The 21,964-nt window shown below is 44.0% G+C and overlaps 1 long non-coding RNA gene across 1 annotated transcript; it reads left to right on the top strand.

Annotated features, from left to right (window-relative positions):
- Positions 1-440: 440 nt before the first annotated feature.
- LOC311238271 lies at positions 441-5,502 on the top strand. The gene is made up of 5 exons (XR_014620347.1): positions 441-521; positions 989-1,010; positions 4,363-4,427; positions 5,046-5,096; positions 5,372-5,502. It is a non-coding gene; the product is annotated as an uncharacterized lncRNA (long non-coding RNA).
- Positions 5,503-21,964: the final 16,462 nt, after the last annotated feature.

The following is a 21,964-nucleotide window of genomic DNA, read 5'->3' as shown; positions in this document are numbered from 1 at the left end:
ATTAGGAATAGTAGCGGTCCTAGTATGCTTCCTTGTGGAACACTACAGCTCACTGTGAGAGGGGGGGTAGGGTACCGTTTACCTCCATCTGTTCTCTCCCCTCCAGGTAGGATTCACTTCCTGTGAATAAACAATTCTTTATATTAACATTATATTGTGCATTGGAAACACAAACATACTTAAAATGAGTAAATATTATTCATTTTAAACATGTTTATTTTATTTCTATAAAACATCTTCTTCCCCTCTCTTTACCAGGTGGGACGGCGCCCCCTAGTGGAGAAACCGCCACTGGCCAGCAGTTCTTGACGTCAGCACAGACTTCCTTGCAACCCTACCCCTTTTCTTGATCCTCCAATCACAGCTGTCGCTTACCTCGGACAAACATTGTAGTTCCGCCACTCTGACCCACTTTCGTTGTTATCGTGGAATGCGGAAGTAAAGCGCCTCAGGGGGGGTCCGTAGTTCAAGCTCTCAGCTCATCGCCATTCATTTCATTGTTGCCGAGGCGGCACTCGCTCGTAAGTTTACTTTACTTTACTTACTTACTGCATTTTCTTTTTACATTTTAACCCATTAGCAGACCACTCATGGATGTAGTCAATAGTGGTATTTTATGTAGCAATCTTTAGTTTATGTTTATCATAAGTTAATAGCTTGTTAGATTCTAAATGCAGTTAGATAACGTTACCATGTATATGTAACGTTAAATGTATATCTTTTCTGGACACTTTTTGTATCACAAACGGTACTGTATTTGCAAATCTGGTATGTCATAAATGTATAGATGTAGCAGTACTGTATATCTGTATGTCTTGTGTGTCATATATTTCCTGATGAATTGAAAATGGGGGACCCTGATGTAAACAAGACGAAAGTCTTTCTCTGGTCTGCATCCCCTTAACAATTGTATGTATTGTACTGTACTGTACCCATTCTGCAATCTGCAAACCAAGAATCAAGAGGTTTATTTGTCACATCATTCCAGGTTCAACTAGAAGACTGATAAGGTGAATATGCCTACCACATTACTACTACACCTGCATATAACCCATACAACTCTGTATGATATCAATAATGCTGTAAATACCGTATACATATATTTATATTTACCGTATATATATTTATACACTTGTCGGTATATACCATAGTGTCTTTAAACCTGTATCACTGTAGATAATAATACTATAACACCGTACATACTGTACATCTGGTTATAATTATTACTCAGTAGTACTCTTTATATATTTTGTATCCAGTCTAATCACCTGTACATTGAATATTGCTATTGCACTTTACTGCTATATTTGCACTCCGGTTGGATGCCAAACTTATTTCCGTTGTACTGTACTTGTGCTGTATAATGACAATGCATTTTAATCTAATCTAATACAATTTTGTGTTGAGCGACATTTTATCTCATGGCACAAGGGCATATTAAACATATTTTCCCTTATTCTGAAATACAGTATATATAAATAAATATATATATATATATGTTTTATATATATTTTTTTTTTTGATAGATTAGAAGATAACCATTTGCATTCGAGGCACAAATGTCTCTGACTTCTTTCCATGTGCAAGCCTGCCAAGAGAACTCAAATCTCTGCAGGCTTTCTGGATTAAAGGGGTTAATTGTGCTAGCCATGTTGATTAAAAAACAACACATCCGACCAATACGATTTTAACCCTCGAAAGTGTTGCATGCAAATCTTAAGAGGGCCGGCCAACAATTGCGTGGCCCACAATCTATAGGCGTGGGATTGAACAGGGTCTGGCTACAGTCCCTGGATCAGTGGGGAGGGTCTGTCTGTTGGGATGGAGAGGCTGGTGGAGGGATGGAGAGGCTGGTGGAGGGATGGAGAGGCTGGTGGAGCGATGAGGAGGCTGGTGGAGCGATGAGGAGGCTGGTGGGACGATGGAGAGCCTGTAATATTAAATAAGGTGCAACGTTATTGTCTGAAATAATTTTCACAAATGATTTAATTCATATTAAATGTATATATTGACTTACCATTTGTGTAGAAGCGATGGAGACTCGGGGGAGACGATGGAGAGCCTGTAATATTAAATAAGGTGCAACGTTATTGTCTGAAATAATGTTCACAAATGATTTAATTCATATTCAATTTATATATTGACTTACCATTTGTGTAGAAGCGATGGAGAGGCTAGTGGGGCGATGGACAGCCACGCTAGGTGGTGGGACATTTGTAGGAGCAACGGTCAGACCAAACACGTCCATGGCAACGATCAAGGTGTTTGTTGGGGGCCTGCTTGTTGTAGGCCTAGATGTTGCTTGGCTTTGCTGGTCCTTCTTTGCCCTTTTTGTCTGGCTTTTACTCCCAAGATGCCCATCGTCAGACAGCACTGTTTTTCTTTCAGCCCGGATGTGCTTTGCTGCGATTCTCAACCTCAGCCTGATGTATCTGTTGGTTATTTTCTTTTGTACATCATGGCATGAGGGTAGTCTGCTGTCTAACAGCTTAGCCTCTCTCCAGCAAATCCATGGCATTTGGGAGCTTCATGAGGGCGGCACTGGTCTTGTTTCGGAACAGCTCCTCGATTTGCCGGACTAGAACAAAGGCCTCTTGTGACGGCCGACAAAGTGCACCTGGTTTGAATTCCTTCAGCTTCAGTAAAATACTGTGCTCTCCTTCAGGACTCTCATCATTGTGCTTAATTGCATTTTGGCATTCAGCACAAATGTTGGAATAACTGATCACTTTCTTCACAATGTAGCCCGTAAGATGGTAGAGAGCACAGGTCTCGGTTTTTGTGGGGTCAGGTGCAGGGCTGCACTCCATCAGATCTTCTATTCTGAGAACAGGACTGGGAAATGTCTCCTTTGCGTCCAGGAAGTCTGCCAAAAGGCTGTTGTCATCCTCCTGATAGCTTCCTGATTTGACTGTTGCAAGAAACTGCCCAACTGATATTGATTTCAGTGCCTGCTGAAACTCCACTGGAGTTGGGACTGGATTCCTCTGTCTTATGCAGCTGAATAGATTTTCAAGACAGTCTTGGGTAAACCTGCTGGTCATCACAAACAAGTGTCCCTGGGCCAGCATGTCTTCTTGGATTGATAGTATTGTTGATGTTGCCATCACAATCCCTGTTTGCACAGGCTTCCATCTAGCCGGTTGTCCAATCTTCAGCCCACGGAACAGTTGGACCGTGTCCTGGAGGAAACTGATGGCCTTTTGGTATTCCTCCATCTTGTGCCTGCTCAGTGCCATTACTGGGTGGCGAGAGGACATGAGGTCAAACCAATGGTCCACCTGCTCCAGGAACCATGCTGTTGTCTGGTAAGAGGGGGGTCGTTGTTCCCGCTCCACCATGTATTTCAGGCCGGCACTTGTTGCCTTGCTGAAGACATTCAACGCAGGGCCCACCTTCATCTTGTCGAAATGACTGGGCTGAAGGGTTTTACGTGAGAGGTTTGGAGCAATTTTCAATACCAACCCCTCTTGAAAATTCACCAAATCGTTCAATGGACTAATTGAAACCTCGTTGGATGAGAGGTTCTCCTTCTCCACCGTATGTGGTGGAATTGTAAACATCTGTCCACGGACCAGGGCACTCTTCAGGTTCTTCACCAGATGTGGGACATCTGGCATGAAATATAGCCTCCTGTCTGGTCTTGCTGGATGTGGGACAAACGTTTTGTTTTGGTTCACTCCAAAGGCCTTCCACATTGCCAGATTAGGGCTGCCCATGTCGGTGGTGACATTAATTACATGTAGCCCTATGGAAGCTGCTCTGTCAATAATGTCCAGAATGATGGGTTTATAAATTGCTCCATTAGTGGAATTGCCACTGTAGTGGTAAGCCACTACTTGTTTCCAGCGTGTCGTGGTCCCTGACAACATAAAAACACACGCATGTGTTGCCTCTCCTGTGTGGCCGGGTAACGTCACGTCCCCATAAAGTTTCCCTGTCCCCAGATGCAGCTCCACGCTGGGTGTGATTGACATCTCGTCCAGAGTCAGCACACACTCCCTCTCCATCTCTGTCAGGCCATCTACTTTCAGCTTCAGTATGTCAAACACCTCCCCTAATATTCCTGGTTCCATCTTTATATGCTGCAGTCTCCTTTGCAGGGTTCTGATGTCGGGGAGAGGAATCTCCATCTCCTGAAGCAGCATGTAGCCTGTTGAGCCTGTGGCAAAACAGATTTTTATGGCCTTTTTAATTATGTCATTTCCCCATCTCATGCCCCTCTTGCTCTTCATACCAATCGCTAATCCAGCTAATTTCTTTTCCATGACAATTTTTTTTTTTCCGTAGGACCACATTCATTCTTTGTCTTTTTAGGGCTGCCTCTAACTGATGTATTTTTCTTTCTAACTCAACCCTCAGGTCTTTCTCACTGGCTCCTGGTTCACTTGGACGCTGCACACTAGTTTCTGGCTCATTGGCTCCTGGTATGGCCCTCTCATCAATCTCCTCACAGTCTTCACCTTCGTTGCCCTCTCTTCCCTCATTTTCCCTTCCTGCCTCAATATCTGAAATGATGACATGGCATTGTCAGTGAGGGTGTACTGTGTAGGCTAGTCATTGAAATTAGAAATATTATATAAATTATAACTTCATGTTTATTCATACCAAAGTTAATTTGAGCACAATATGTGTGGTCACTGGCCACTGTATGAATATGTGCTGGAGGTTCTGGGGTTCTCACAGTGGGACCCTTCCTCCTCTTGGGTCTCGGGCGATGCACAAATAGTGTCGGAACAGCATCAGCCTTCAATTTCAGATGGCCTTTTCTGTTTGCTGTGAACTGGTCTCCCTCAAAATGTGCCTGCAGAATAATTCCAGACTTTACCCCATAATTGCTAATCACAATTTCATTGTAGTCATGTACATATTACTGTAAAATAAATTGAACCTTAATCCACAAGTGAAATGTCCAAATGTGGAGTAGAAATGTAACGTACCGCACACAGTTTTCTACTATTGTAATTTCGTGTGATGGTCAGGTTGCTTCTGCTGACTTTGGCCAACCATTTTCTTCTGTCTGTGTCCTTTGGGAACCCATACAGATCCCTTTCTCTGACCGATTGGTGCACCCGAATGCTGAACAGCCGACCATGGTAAGACGTTGATCTATAAAAGTTCGATGTTATGATTAAGCAAGCAAAATATGTATACTAAAATATCAAGTTTCCCACAGCAGAAACTGGTGGGTCAACTCTAAACCCTCTAAAATATTGAAATCAAATAGTTTTATTGTCTCATACACCTCTTGAAGCAGGATGCTTGCATGCTGTGGAATGGAAATGTTAGAGATGAGAAGATGCAAGATGTGTGTTGTTGTAGAGTGCATGAGCAACTCCATAACTCTCTATCTCCCTGTTTTGTTTTCTAGGATAAATTACCACTATAATGACGTGCATGTGTCCAGTCTGTGGTGAGCAGCAGTCGTGACAGAAAGGCCCTAGCACTACAAACAACAGGAGTGGAAGACTGGACCTCTACATGGACATGGACATATTATAGGCCTATAATAATAAAAAAATTGTGGAATGCAATTGGTTGCTTTGTATATTTTGTACTGTTGACCAAACTTCTTTCTTGGCTTAATTGAGTAGTATCAATGGTTACAGTATGAAATGTAAATGCAGAGTAAACAGCTTGATATGATATTCACTGCATTTTCACGTGTGCATGTATGAATGTCTTATACTATACTTATACTATAGATAGCATTAGGATGTGTAGAGGCACAAGTCTCTCTGCCACTCACCTGAAATGCTATTATATATATTGAATATAAATAGCCCACATATAATGTGGGCTGATTAATACAATGATGCTTGATTGTGTAACAACTGGTGATATGGCTCATGTAAAATAAGTCAGCTAGCACAGCTAGCATTTAACGTTCGAAATTGCCGTCATCGCCTAGTGATATAATGTAAATATTAAAGTAGCAGATATGCAATGCACATTGTATTAATAAGTACCAAAAAGTGCTGTAACTGTAGTAGCAGAGCCGTATAATTAGTTATGCTGTTCTGTCCCGCTGATATCAAGTTGACAGGAAGGCCAAATTGGAACTACAGGTAGCTACGTGAGCCACGTGATATCCTGTCGGCGAGATCAAAGCGTGTCGCAAAGGGCTCTGGTTTGTTTGTACGAGGAAGTCCGAAGTAAGCGACAGCTGTGATTGGAGGATCAAGAAAAGAGGGCAGGGTTTGAGACGGGTCTATTTCAGACGTACTTGAAGATACTCCCCTTTCCCCAATCGCATGTCATCAGAGCATAGGCTACTCTTAGTTTGAGGTAAGGCAACTTATAAAAGTTGTAATTTGTGCTTTATACATTATCTAGTTGTTACATGTTCCGTTAAATATTTCATTCACCCTGTGTACATTCTGTTCGGATCCAATCTGGTCGTATTTAACACACCTGACGACCGGAGCTATTGATATGCAAATAGCGAGTGCACTCAGTTGATTTCAGGAACGCACGCGCGCGGCGCACCACTGGGAAGCACACACTGCTAACGAATGAATTTCCGCGCCGTCTCTCTCACTTGAGCGCGCGGAAGCCACCGAGGAAGGCACATTGCCTAGTCTATATGCGAAGTCATCTATTTTAGAATGATCAGTGTGTGACTGTACTCTAAAGAGCAGCGTGGAGCCACAGCAGCTCTCTCTCTCGCCCCCCCCTCTCTCTCTCTCTCTCCCTCTCTCGCTCTCTCTATCTCCCCCCCCTCTCTCTCTGTCTCTGTCGGGACAGACAGGCAATCAGATATAAACAAACAGACAGGGCGGGGTACTACTATAGTAATATTGTTTATTTGCATTTGGAAAGATAGACACATTAGCTGGCTGAACAACATCTATTGAAAGATAGAGAAAGGCATAGGGAGAATAAAGAGAGAGAGAAAAAGATAGAGCTGTACTGTATTGTATACCCATTCTGCAATCTGTTAATAAAATATACACTGATATAAGCCTACTGGTTGCTGTTCAATCATAATCATAATTAGCTGTCAGGAAACAAATAAAACGTTTGTCATTATAGGTGACAAGGTGGATTGACTTAATGACTGCTATATCCTGCTATTATTATTATTATGCAACATTGTAATAGTTATAAACAAACATACAGACGGGGGGGTTGGGCGTTTATTTGCAGATACAGACACAGCTGGTTGAACAACATCTATATCTGTGGTATATGCAGATATTCAACTGTATTTCTGTGACAATGCGCGTCGCCTCAAATAGGATTGAAGCGAAAAAATAGCTTGCCGCTAGCGGCCAGTGTGCCTACTGTCGTCCGTTAACATGGGAGCGGAAGTGAAGAGGCAGCCGCCCGTCCGTCTGTGTTCATTCGTCAGCAGTGTGTTTGTGCCGTGAAGGGAACGCCTCCCGCGTGTAGCGGGAAAAATTTGACTTTTATTTTTGGTTGCACGCAAACTGTCCAGGTTCTGATTTCATACACACACACTACTAGGCTATTACTACAGCGAGCCCCACTCATTTATATATAGTGCAAATTAATTGTTCAAATGAAGGCATCCAATATGATTAACGGTTCACTGATCATGAAATATGAACTAACTATACAATTTTTTGGGTTGCACACAAATGATGCTGTCCAGGTTCTGATTTCATACACACACACACTACTAGACATACTACAGCGAGCCCCACTCATTTCATATAGTGCAAATTAAGTGTTCAAATGAAGGCATCCAATAATATATTAACCATTGTCTTACCTTAATGCAGATAAATGCGACGTTTCGTCTTGGTGAGAAAGACCGTTCACAACTTTAATCACAAGTTGCAATGAAGTGAAAGTTTTTTGTAATTTAGATCTCATCATGCTTTGAAAACAATGTACATACAGTAGCTCTAAAAAGTTTCCACGATTTGTTGAACTCAGACTCATCATGTCCTCTTAGAGCAAGCCCTTGTTTGCCAAGATAAAACAACATACAGCCTCAGCCCTCAGGTGATCGGTAGTTATGCCCAGGGCCAGCCCGGTGCAGCTTCTAAATTACTTTGTTTATGCCTTGGAAAAATACCGTATATATCCATTTTGCTTTTTGAAATTTGACTCAAAATAGTGCGCTGGTGTTCGCTACAAAGCGATCGGCGGGCTGAAATTCAGAACACAGATGTTTGCTTACTGCGGCCTGCGGGATCAGGATGATCATGTGAATGATGTGATTGGCTACATTATTTAACCTGAGCCTATGTGTGATTGGTTACTGCCTGTACCTGGAATGTTAAACGCTGCCACCGATTGACACCTTCGTCGTTGACACCTCGGCCAGCCGGCTGCAGCACAAGACACACACAATAGCCAGCAGCCTGCGCACATATTATATACATTTCAAGATTCCGAGCATAATATTCTGGGTAGGCATAGCCCCCCCTAGCCTATATATACCCGCCGCCTATGGGGACCCTGATGGAAACAAGATGTCTTTTTCATGTCTGCATCCCCTTAACCCAGTGCTTCTCAAACTTTTTCTGTCAGGCCCCCCTTTGGCGGACCAAAATATTTTGGGCCCCCCCCTCGCCCCAACAAAATTAATAGTCATGAAATGGGCCATGTTTAAATTTATTGAAACAACACCAATATCGTGACCTTTCAAATTGGCCCTATATTTTGTTTTCAGAGCTGTCATGGATGAAAAGCCAGCTTCACACAGATACTGTATGTGGTGCTGAATGGTATCAACACCTTAACTGCTGCATCATGAGATACTTGGTGGGCCATGAGATGAGATACTTGGTACTCGGCATCACACTCTGAAACTAGCTCTCTTGGTGGTATCGGATGAGATTTCAAAGAGTTCTTCCAAGAGTTTGGATGGAGATGTGTCAGGAAGCTTTGTCTCAATGTTGTCTGTAAAGGTTTTTTTTATCCAGAGTAACTTGGTGATCCTTTTCTGTGTTTTATTAAATAATGATTTTCAGATTTTGAGAAATGGTATTTTCATGGAGAACTTTAGTGATAATTTTCTGGAATCCAAAAAAAAAAAAATCTCAAGGCCCCCCCTGTCATGCCTCTGCGCCCCCCCTGGGGGGCGCGCCCCCCACTTTGAGAAACACTGCCTTAACCAGTGGTGCAGTCGTAATATGGGCCAAGGCCAAACTTCACGTGCACGCGCATACATGTTCCCTCGGTTGCGCACAGAACGAGTAGGGGATATCTGCAGAGCCACAGAGCCCAGGCGTGGATGGGTTTGAGGCGGGGCTTCGTGGCGTAGACGAGTATTAGTGGCCTGGACAAGTATTTGCACTACTGCGCATGGGGGGGGGGGGGCTCTCTCGTTTACGACACGCATACACAACTTAACTTTCGTCTCGTTTACATCAGGGTCCCCCATTTTCAACTTAACTTTCGTCTCGTTTACATAGACAGTAATGTTACATCTAGACATTTATGACATACCAGATCTACAAATATACACCACTGTTTGTGATACAAAAATAGAGTATATACATTTTAGGGGGAATACATTTACATTTAGTCATTTAGCTGACGCTTTTATCCAAAGCAACTTACAAGTTCTGTACGACAAGTCATCAGGAAGGGCACAACTCTATCAGCTGAGTAACAATGTTCATAAAGTGTTGAGTGCTACAGTGTAGGTTAGTTTATTAGGACAAGTGCATGACAGTAAGGTTAGTTAGGGTTATTTATTTTTATTTTTTTATTCAGATAGTGGTTGAAGAAGTGCGTCTTTAGTCGACGGCGAAAGATTGGACTGGTTTCGGCTGTCCTAACTGGGGTGGGTAGTTCATTCCACCATTGTGGAAGGTCGCACTACCTCTCTCATTGTACTGTACTTGTCTAATAGATGAACCCTTCAAGAGCAACGGGTACAGGGTTTTAAGACTGCGATTGTGACATGAGTACATGACACAAAATGATTGGTCATATTGTTGTGACATGTAGCCAGCAAACAATGTATGGACATAAAATCTACACGCACACAAAATATCTAACCCTAACTAACCTTACTGTCATGCACTTGTCCTAATAAACTAACCTACACTGTAGCACTCAACACTTTATGAACATGGTGCAGCTTTAAAGGCAAACTTCTTCTTCCTCCAGCTGCCGGCATCATTAAGGAGGAGACCGATAGCAGCCCGGGTGCGGAAATTGAAGGAATGGAAGGGGGAATGGAGAGCAAGTATCTCTGGTTTGCCAACCTGGTCTGTACACACACACACACACACACAAACAATACATAAGGTGCCTATGAGGGCTGACCTCAACTAACATAAGATAAGTTATATAGCCTACTGGTCTCGCTCTTCGCCATATTGAGATATCTTTATCTCCAGTACCTACTGTACTTCATTAACAAAAAACAATGCACCCATGCACTTGACCAGGCCCCGCCCCAGTGTCCCCCTATAAGACACCGGACATGGTCATACTCGCCCTTCCTCATTTTTGTTTCCATCATGGCGGATGCAGTGCACTCCATGAACTAGTTGTTATGAAATGCAGAAGGAACGCTTATATTGAAACACGTTGACATTGGGGCCGTTCTTTCAACCTAAAAGTGCACTTTCTTCAACCTCAAGCCTAAATTCCTTAGCAACCCGTATTACCAAGTAAACAAATCACAGAACGATAGCCACGTTAGTTAGCCAGCCTGCAGCCAGGTACTACCGTTAGCTCCCAACGATAGTCACGTTAGTTAGCCAGCCTGCAGCCAGGTACTACCGTTAGCTCCCAACGATAGCCACGTTAGTTAGCCAGCCTGCAGCCAGGTACTACCGTTAGCTCCCAACGATAGCCACGTAACCCTCGCGCGCGCTGTGCACTACAATCAACTCTGTCAGTGTAATAGCAGTCTGTGACATCACGGTATTGAGAATCATACCGGCGGGATCTCGAAATATCCTGGTATACCGTAATACAGTCATACCGCCCAAGCCTAGTATGGGCTAGCCCATTCTGCAGTGTGTTTGGGTGGTAGTAATATCACTGCAGGGCTACGGTGTGTAGGAACCCACCCTGTCGGGCAGTGTGGGGGCCTCACACCTTGCATGTCCAGCTGTAGAACAATTCCTCAGCAGTCCATGCTGGAGGGGTGTTCAGTGGGGGAGCTTTTGTCACCTAGTAAGATGTCAGCTTCTGCCGTATCAAACCGGCCCTTTCTGTCGGGGTCCCCCCTTGGGTGCGATTGCCTCGTGGGTAGTGTCAGGGTCCGATGTCCCGACTCCACGGAACGCTCTGCTCGCGTGGTTAGCGGGTCCAGGGTTGGCTACGCACAGCGGGCGGGACCGGGCCGCCTATCTACGGTTTCTGGCGGACCAGCGGCAAGTTGCGGCGGGTGCGCTTGGGATTATCATCACATATGGCTACAGCAGTGGACCTGTCTCTGGACCTGTCTCATGGAAGGTTCAGCATTTTGGACCGTCTCCCGCCTGGGTTTTGCTGTAGACTGGAAGTAGAGTACTCCTCTTCCCAGTCAACGGGTGGAGTACTTGGGCTTATTCTAAGCTCAAGGTCTATATGGACATCCCTCTCGGAGCCGCGGCGAGTGGGTGTTCTCGGCACGCTCGGGAGGTTCCGTCCTAGGACGGTTACGGCGCTGTCTGTGATGCGCCTGCTCGGTATGATGGCATCTGCTCATTCCGTGGTCCCTCTTGGCCTCCTCTTCCCCCGTGAGGTGGATACAGAGGTGGTTTTCCAGTATGGAAATAGACCCAGTGAGAGCAAGTGGAAGCGGCTAAGGTTCCCATGTCAGTACTGGGGGACCTCGCCCTCTGGGGAGGGCCTGGGGCCCTCACCAGCGGGGTCCCCATGAGCAGCAGGCTGTTGCACGTCACGGTCTTCACCGACGCCTCCCTCACTGGGGTGGGGACGTGTCGGGCCAACGCAGTAGGGGGCAGCTGGCAAGACCATGCTGCCCGGTCTGCGCTACATTCAATATGTTGGAATTGAAGGCAGTCCTTCTGGTCCTCAAACGGTGTTTTGATCAGGACGGACAACACGACGTCAGAGTCGTATATCGACAGACGGGGAGGAGTACGCTCCCCCTGTCTGCACCGGGCGGCGGTCGGCTGGCTATGGGCGTTTCTCCATCTGCGCAGCCTGAGGGCTCGCCACATCCCCGGCAGGGTGAATGTAGGTGCAGGTGTGATGTCGCGGGGCGGTCCTCACCCTGACTAGTGGGGATTACGTCCAGACATAGTCAGGCAGGTCTGGGACCGTGGCCGTCCGGGATTCTGTACGCTTCCCCCCTCCCTTACACCTGATAACTCAGCTGTTGGGGCGGGTACGTCGGGAGCGCTGGACTTGGTCCTGGTCGTGCCGGGCCGGGGCTCAGCTGTTTGGTCCCAGGCCCTGATTCAGCTGTGTGGCCTGTTCCGTGGTCACCACGGGCCCTCTCTCAGGCATGCGGAACTCTGTTGTGGTGTAGAGTGGGGGGCTTGGACCCGGTGTCCTGCCCCCTGGACGCTGTCCTTTCCTTTGTTCAGTCTATTTTTGGTAGACTGTCGGCTTCAACAGTGAGGGTATATGCTGCGGCTATTTCCTCTTGTCATGTGGGGTTTGAGGCGTTACGTTGTTCAGCCACCCTCTTGTGAATGGTTTCCTGCTTGGTGCTCGGCGTCTTAAGCCGGTGGAACGTTCTCTGTCTCCGAGTGGGACCTCCAACTGGTCCTCGGCCGGTTGTCTGAGGCCCCGTTTGAGCCTCTTGAGCAGGCGTCTTTGGAACAGCTGTCTTCAAGACTGCATTCCTGCCGGCCATCGCCTCCGCTAAGCGCGTGGGTGGCCTGTGTGCTTGTCTATTCATGTCAATAGCGGTGCGACTCTGAGGCCTACTCCAGTCTTCGTGCCAAAAAATATGAATGAAAAATGATAGAAACCGCTGTGGCGCATACAGTTGAATGCTGGTATTACACTCATTGAGGGACACGAAGAAGTCAAGTCCGATGGGATTTGGGAATCTCGAATACAAATCGGGATTGGAATAAAAAATGCATTTATATTAAACAATACAGAATATACAGCACTTCTTGGGGTCTGTAGGGTAAGCACTTATTCCCTCCCCCCTGAACATTTATGGAGATGTATGGGCCTTTTAACAGGGTGTCCGCGGGACCTTAAAAAGTCTTAAATTCAACTATCAACTATTAAGGCCTTAATTTGTCTTAACATGTCTTAAATCCGACTTTCGGAGGTCTTAAAAACATGCCATGTCATCTTATGTTTCATTGTGAAATCTGGGGGGAAACTATTAACGGGAGATAAAGTCAGGCTTTTTTTTTTCTTTCACGCAAACGGTACGCAGTGGGGCGGAACCAATTAACATGGTCCTTAATGTGTGTCGCCGTCGGGAGCTATTTCAGAACACCGGAGCATAGGTAACACGTTATTCAAGCCGTAGCGATAATGCTGACGTTTAGTTTAGTTTAATTGATTTGTATTTATTTGCACTCGTTAATTTAACATGGGAAAGTGCAAATTTAATGAGAACTGGCTCGAAAACCCTCTGTTTGCACCGTGGTTGGTCCCAGTGAAAGACATGTACGAGGCCTGCTGCAAACTCTGCAAAAAGGATTTTAAACTGGGAACAATGGGAATAAAAGCAGTCGAGTCACACATGCACAGCGCTAAGCATGTTACCTCTGCAAAAACCCGCCTGCAGACAACTTCAATATCAAATTTCTTTTCGACGCCGTCCACATCAACTGCTCAGGGACAGGTAGGTCTACCACCAATTACATCTGCACCTGTCCGGGTAACGTTCGGCTCCACGCCAACCCTTGAAGCTGAGGTACTGTGGGTTCTAAATACGGTCGCAAAGCATCTGGTAGGTCTACCACCAGCGACACCAATGGACCTGTCTCAAAAAACCTGCCCTCTTTTCTTGATCCTCCAATCACAGCTGTCGCTTACCTCTTATCAGAGGTAAGCGACAGCTGTGATTGGAGGATCAAGAAAAGGGGCAGGGTTTGAGACGGGTCTGTAACATCTGCACCTGTCCGGGTAACGTTCGGCTCCATGCCAACGTTTGAAGCTGAGGTACTGTGGGTTCTAAATACGGTCGCAAAGCATCAGTCCTACAATGGAAATGAGGGACTAGGAGAGGTATTCCATGCGATGTTCCCTGACTCGGAAATCGCTAAAACATTCACATGTGGCAAAGACAAAACGTCCTACAGGTTTGGATTGGCCCCTTACATCCAAAATAATCTATTCACGGATGTAAACAAGGACACTTTGTGTTGATGAGAGCTTCACCCCACCGTATGTATTTTTTTGTCACCCACCCACCCCCTCCTAATGTACAGTCTCCTCCCCATCATATGTATATATATATATATGTTAGGATCTCTGGGTAACAGTACTGTATATTTGCATATCGTATATGTCACAAATGTAACACTACTATATACATGTATGTTATGTATGTCCCTATGCCATAAATGTCATGTATGTTGTGTATGTCATAAATGTCACTATGAATTGAAAATGGGGGACCCTGATGTAAACAAGACAAACGTCTTTCTCTGGTCTGCATCCCCTTAACAATTGTGTGTATTGAGCCGTACTATATTGTACCCATTCTGCAATCTGTTAAATAAAGTATTCATTCATTCATTCAACCAAACTACAAAAACAAAACAACTGAATGAATGAATTAAAACTTTATTTAACAGATTGCAGAATGGGTACAATACAGTACGGCTCAATACACACAATATTTCACGTATTTCATTTCAATTAACACGTATTTCCCATAATGTTGGCGTGTTCCTTTAAGTCTAACCCTTGTTTAGTATCTGTGAGCAGAAATAAATGTCCATTTACACAAATATGAACTCGAGCCGTGAATGTTTCCTCCTGTGTTCCTCCAGATGAAGTACACGACTGCTCTGAAGGAGAAGATGCAACAAGAACAGGTCTGCACACACACACACACACACACACACAATACTCAAGGCGCCTACGATGGCTGACCTCAACTAAGATAAGATAAGATATTCCTTTATTGATCCCCTTGGGGAAATGCGGGTGTCATAGCAGCATGGGGGAGGGGAGGTACAGGTATGGGCAGGGTAATAGTAGAAAGATATACATATATAGGCAATACAATTCGATCTGATTATAAAGATATCAGGACAAAATAAACGGTGAACAATATAATTAACTCTGAATGTAAAAATATGTGTTAACAAAGGTGCAGACGAGGGTCTGTGTATGCCCTATCGTCTATATTATGTTACAATACATTTGTATCTGAATATATACTATGAGTAAAAGTAAACGGTATACACAAGGTGCAGTACACACAAGGTACCCTAACTGGCATGCCATTCTAAGGAACCCATCATTATAAAAACAGACAATTTGTGGGGGGGGGGGGTCTGGGAATGAGTCGAGTCAAGAGTTTTATTTGTCACGGCATACAAGTATACAGTGAAATGCGGGGGTCTTGCCCGCAACGATTGTGCATAATACAATGATAAGAATCCAATAGGATGAGAATGCGACATTAAGTGCAATAATACAAGTAATAAGAGTAAAGACATATCATATATACCTGAGTATGCTACTTGTTCTGAAGGGCCAGATTAACATTGAGAATCTACGTTTTATTGTTTTATATAACTTGTATATTATTTATATATATAAGCTATATCCCTTTAAGCCTCCGTTTGAATCATAGCATTATTCGCTTTCCTCATTGGATAATGCCCTTGACGTCGGCGGCGCCTAGAATCGCGCCCCTGAGACAAGTTCAAAGACGAGTCTGGACAAGTTGGGACATGCCTGGGGCCAGCGCATTGATCCCAGACAAGAGCTTCGGCTTAAGTATATATATTGTGGAAGGCGCAAACGGTAGCAGTGTTCGGTGAAGTAAGCAGTTCGTCTAGCAACCTAATGCAGTAACGTGAAGTTCGTCCGGAGTAATGCAACAGCAGTAGTTGAACCTAGCGTATAGCAGAGTCAAGTTCGACCTAACTTAATGTGAAGTAAAGAGTCGTCATTTAGTGTGAATCGTATTACAGCAGTTCGTTCGGTGTGCAGCATTAACAAGCAGTTCGTTCGTTTAGTAACTAGCGTGAACCTTAGCAAGTGTGTGTGGACTTAAAGTAATTAGTGCCAGCACACGAGGTGGGCCTAGTAGCGGAACTATTGGACATGTGCGCATTGGAACCTACCGCGGCGATATTGTAGAACCATTATTGGTTGGATTATAGTGATTGTGGAAACGTAGTACCGTGGAGAAGAGCATCGTTAATACCCTCGTCGTTTGGATTTAACTACCCTGAAGATTCTACATCGGGCTAGCTTCGGGGACGAAGCTGGCTGGCTATCATCATTGCTATCGGGCATTGGATTACAGCTATTACCTTGCTGCCGAGCACTTGGATTATAAAGACCGGATCCGTATGAGAACCCCTTTTTCTTCAAGTGAACAGCCTGAGTATCCGTACATTCTTCATTCCTCTGGAGCTTACAACTCTGGGAGGATATCACCAGTCTCCAGCTGTACCCTCGTTTTGCCCCCTATATTACCATCCCACGCCAGGCGGCGTCTGGTCTAGTATACCTAGCCTAGGAATTATTCATTCCCACTGACTTTGCTACTCTCCGACTTTCTAATATCATTCGCCATAAAAGAGCGACCCAGTAATTACCAGTTGTATCTTCTGCATAATAATAAATACTGTAAATGATATCTCCTTGTCACCGTGCCGTCTATTCTGAGTGTCTGCCATAATTAACTGTACTGTCTGGCAAGTAATAATAATATGTAGTAGTGGTTTAATCTTATCACAATCTTTAATACAGTCAGGGTTTTGTAACCCCTCAGTTACACTACTACTCCCCAGTGTAACAGTCAGTGAGAGAGCGGGGGTAGAAAATGAATTAATGTGGATGAGAGCCTTGACATTAATAGTGGTTGTAGCTACGGCTGTAGGGGTGCGGGAGACGTGATCCAATATAGACTTTTATATGCCCGAGTCTCCTGAACACAGAGACCAGTCGATCTGCGCTTTCTCGACTGAGCTATAGTCACTTTTCCGCACCTACTCCCGAACTCCGCATGCGCAGATGGCCCACGGATTGGTTAACCGTCTTTATTACATGGCGTTTTCACATTCGCCGAAATGCTTGCTTGTGATTGGTCAATAGCACGCGTCAGAGGTCCGATATTACCCGATAACGGACCTCTGTGGAACAATAATGGCCGCTGTGCGCAGCTGTTCGCAATCAAGCCCACTGACATCAGTGCAATCAGACACTGCCGGCTGCCGGGGAAGCTGCCGGCGATGACAGGGCGGAGCGACGAGCAGAGCCAGAACCAGTGTTGCGAGTCGATGTAAAATTAATTAGGTATATTGTTAGTAAGTTAGCCATGTAATAAGCAGGATAATGTATAGCTATACTCTATCATTGTCGCAAAAAATAATTGACCTTCACTGACGTTCAAAACACCTCGCCGAGGCGGCTCTGTATTTTAAACTCTGCGTCGGTCAATTATTTTGCGACAATGACCTCGTAGCTATACATTATCCCTTACGTAGTGTGGTAGTGAAAGGGTTAACCTTCTGTAGTGTGGTAGTGAAAGGGTTAACCTTCTTGAGTGTGGTTGTGACATGGTTAACCTGTTCCACCCCTTAGGGTCGGTTAAATGCCACCACCCACTTCAATGATAGCGTTGTGAACGCATAATCTCTGTCTTAAATTATGGCTGTGTCTAATCTGCCCGTCGTTTATCAATGACTTGTTTGCAGTCAACATTGTTGAAACGGATTGTTTTTTAATCGCTTCATTTCCGTTTGATAGCATTTTGAAAAGCCCTCGTTTTCAAGGAAAATATAAAGATTCCGTGATAAAAGGCATTTACTGGAATATTCTGGCATACACAAACGTTGTCATTTTTCAGCCTATTATGAATCGTTTTCAAATAAACGCTAGATTATCGATAGTATATGTGTACTTATGCACGCTATAGAAGCGGGCTGAAATATCGATTATCTCATTTCCTGATTGCTCGCACAGCCACACACACACGCATAGGGCAAACGCTGATATATAGGTGAAAATAGCTCTGATTATCCCAAGACTGGTAAAATAGATTCCTTACCTTAGATCCAAAAAGATTATTCCAATTCCTGATCGCCATCCAAATATTGCTTGCGTTTATTGATTCAGCATTGGGTACTGTAAATACATAATCCACGCGTTTTCCGGGCCGGCGATCACAATGGATTCTTCAGTTGGCTCGACGGAAAAGTAAAATGAGGAAACTGGCTCCCCCCTTCAGCAGTCTAAAGTAATGGGGTGCAGTTACACAGGGAGAGACGATATGGGGCGGTATCTTCCCAATTGAGCTCAGAGAGTCTGCAACACTAACCTGAGGCTCGATTGATGAAATATGAATTAAAATTGCCAATAAAAAAAATACGACAAACAAACGCTATATAGCGTTGGCGGGCACTCCATGGTCGGCATGAACTAACGACAAAACGCGTGGCTGGCATCCAAAGTGTTAAACAAGTCAAGAAGAAACATCACAATACATCAAGAACAAAACAAAAAAGACCATGAAATCCTAAATAAAATGTAAAATAAATAAATGCAACACTCCCAGACATACCCCACGCGAAGGTAAGGAAAAACTCACTAATAACCTAGCAATAGGAAAAAAGCACCACAGGCAATGTGGAGGGGAGAAACCTTAGAAGGGCCGTTCAAGGGGGGATCTCCCTTCTTAGATGTCGGTGATAGTAGTGTTGCTATAAAACAGGCGAAACAGTTGGTAAGTATGTACATATAGGCTACATTTAACTATTCAGATGTCGAAGATATTTGACAGTGGACTGACACACTTCACTTCTTTTAAAGGATGCCTTGCTTGCCCAGCATCTGGAGCATCTGGAGGATCTGAAGCAGTGGCATGAAAGAGAATTGTCGGAGCATAACAAAAATCTTGCCGGATGCATGTCCGATGAGGATTGGGAGCTTTATCAGCAGTATGCGGTCTGTACACACACACACACACACACACACACACACACACACACACACACACACACATGGCGTGTTCCTTTAAGTCTAACCCTTGTTATTAGTATCGGTGAGCAGAAATAAATGTCCATTTACACAACACTGCCAGCCAGATAAATATGAACTTGCCGAACCGTGAATGTTTCCTCCCGTGTTCCTCCAGGTATGGGCCAAATCTGCGGGGGCGAACCTAGAGGTCTGCACACACACACACACACACACACACACACACACACACACACACACACACACACACACACACACACACACACACACACACACACACACACACATATAATTAACTCTGTAGTCAATATAATTAACTATGAATATAAAAGTAAACTGAACAATATAATTAACTCTGTAGTCAATATAATTAACTATGAATATAAAAGTAAACTGAACAATATAATTAGACCTACAAGGTACCCTAACTGGCATGCCATTCTAAGGAACACATCGTTATAAAAACATAGACAAATTGTGGGGGGGGTCTGGGAATTCACTACCATAACCATACTGCTACCTTCTTGCCCCATAGAGACTGAGTATGCTACTACCGTAATTCCTCTAATAGTGACCCGGGCTTGTATTTGCTTCAACTGTAGCGGGTACCAGGCTTTTATTAGGAGGAAGCATGTATAAGAGAGAGGCCTATATTTCTAATTTTCAAACGGATCATAATGAATAAATCAACATTTTGTGTCAAGTTTAAACCCAGTAAAATGTACTGGGTTCATTTATTGAAACCAAGTACTGTATGAAATAGTAAACAGTGCAATTACAGGTGGTCACTGGTCATTTCAACGTTTTCAAAGTGAAATCGAGTAACTTTACCTGAGTAAAAGACTTCTCTAGCCAACCTTTACTGGCCACAAACGCCTTGCCTCCATCACTAACTGTTGGGTAGATTTCCATTGCTTTTCTTTGTATCATTTTGCGCGACGCACGGTTGTTTGTCGCGCAATGCATAAATCCACTCGGAAAGTAGTGTCTCCATCTCCTCGCTCACTTTTGTTCTCCCTCCAGTTATGCGGGCTCTTTTACCGTCGGCTCTGGAATCAATGTTAAAGTGCTTTGCGGCTTTCTCTCCCGAATGCTCCGCCGCATACCTCAGAACTTCCTCTTTAAACTTAACGTCAAACTTTTGTCTCTGTTTAGTACCGGTAGCCATGCTTGCTCTGTTGTTGTGTTACGTGCTGCGCGCGACCCGTGTTCCATACGGAAGTAAGGGGAGGTTCACTCACGCGTATATTAGTAACCCGGTTTGTATTGAGAGGTCGGCTTATAATTGCTTAGCTTATCAGCGCACCCGGACATTAATAGAGTCGGTTTTTAATTGAATACAGGTCACTATTAGAGGAATTACGGTAAACATAGATAATGTATGAAAAATCTAAATTGTATATTCTGTATTGTATTATGAATTGATTAGGAGTATGTATTGTTGTTTTAATTTGTCTGTATGCCATGTGAGTAATGTAAGTCTGTAACTGTATTTTACTTTTATGGACCCCAGGAAGAATAGCACTGCTGTGGCTATTGCTAATGGGGATCCAAATAAACGTATCTTGATCCTCCAACCACAGCTGTCGCGGGGCGGGGGGTTGAGATAGGTCAAGTGCTTCAGGGTCCGTGTACGTTTTGATAGTTCGTTTTTCGTTTCAAACGGAAAAACGAAAAAAAAAATGAAATACGAGGTGTTTTCCTATTTCCGTTTGAAACCAAAATCGAAAAAACGGGGAAAAACTGAAATACGGAGCTGTTTTTCGTATTTTGGTGTCAGAATCAAATGAAAAAAAGGAGTAAATAATGGGCCGTGTACTTTTGATAGTTCGTTTTTCGTTTTTGATGTGAAGAATGGAGAACGGAACCACGTGACAAGTACATTTTTCAATGTAAAAGCCATTCACGATCTAACGTTAACGAATATGTATAACGTTATGAATAAATACACATGCATACAGATCTATACCATTACCAGGGTAACGTTATATACATACATTTTTTGTTTTGTGCATTTCATTTAGACATTATATTGTATGTGAAGTAATAGCCTAATAATATGGAAATAGCCTGTGTGGTCTGTCCCAAGCAGTGTTGTCTAAACGCACGTTATACAGATATCCTAGTTCAGTGCAGTGGTCGGCAATAGGCGGCTCGCAGGCCGAAATAGGTCCGCCAGCAATAATATCTGCCGGTCAGATTATTTTGAGAATATGATTTGTGATGAAGACTCGCTTTATTGTATCGGAATCGGGAGACTTAGGTAAAGTTAGAAAGATATTCACAGATTCGAATTTCCACGTCAATAATTCTTAAGCGAAATGTTTTTAAAACACAAAGGACACCTCTTTCCTATCGTAGTAAGGTAGACAATGAGCTACAACCTTACTTTCACCTAAACGAGGCGAGCCGGCCTCGGAGCTGTACATTTAATAATAATAATAAATTGATCTATATGTGCAGTCGGCCTTGACGAGGCAAGTGCGCAGCCAGGGACCGTCTAAAAAGTGCAACACCGAAAAGAGGCACTGCAAAAAGATTGATTGATTGATTGACAAGTTTATTAACAGATTGCAGAATGGGTACAGTACAGCTCAATACATACAATTGTTAAGGGGATGCAGACCAGAGAAAGACTTTCGTCTTGTTTACATCAGGGTCCCCCATTTTCAATTCATCATAACATATATGACATACATGACATACAGATAGACAGTACTGCTACATCTATACATTTATGACATATCAGATTTGCAAATACAGTACTGTTTGTGATACAAATGTCCAGAAAAAGAGTGTATATACATTTGGCGTAGAAACTGTACATTGGAGGAGGGTGGGTGGGTGGGGTGGGGTTGGGTGGGTGAGGGCTGTACATTGGAGGTGGGGGGGGGGGGTCATACTTGGTAATTTACTGTACAACTAGGTT

Source organism: Notolepis coatsorum (assembly GCF_963971535.1).
Source record: "Notolepis coatsorum genome assembly, chromosome: 12".
In the NCBI taxonomy this organism is placed as follows: domain Eukaryota; kingdom Metazoa; phylum Chordata; class Actinopteri; order Aulopiformes; family Paralepididae; genus Notolepis; species Notolepis coatsorum.
Note: the sequence above shows the minus strand (reverse complement) of the source record. Positions and strands in the feature narration are given on the sequence as shown.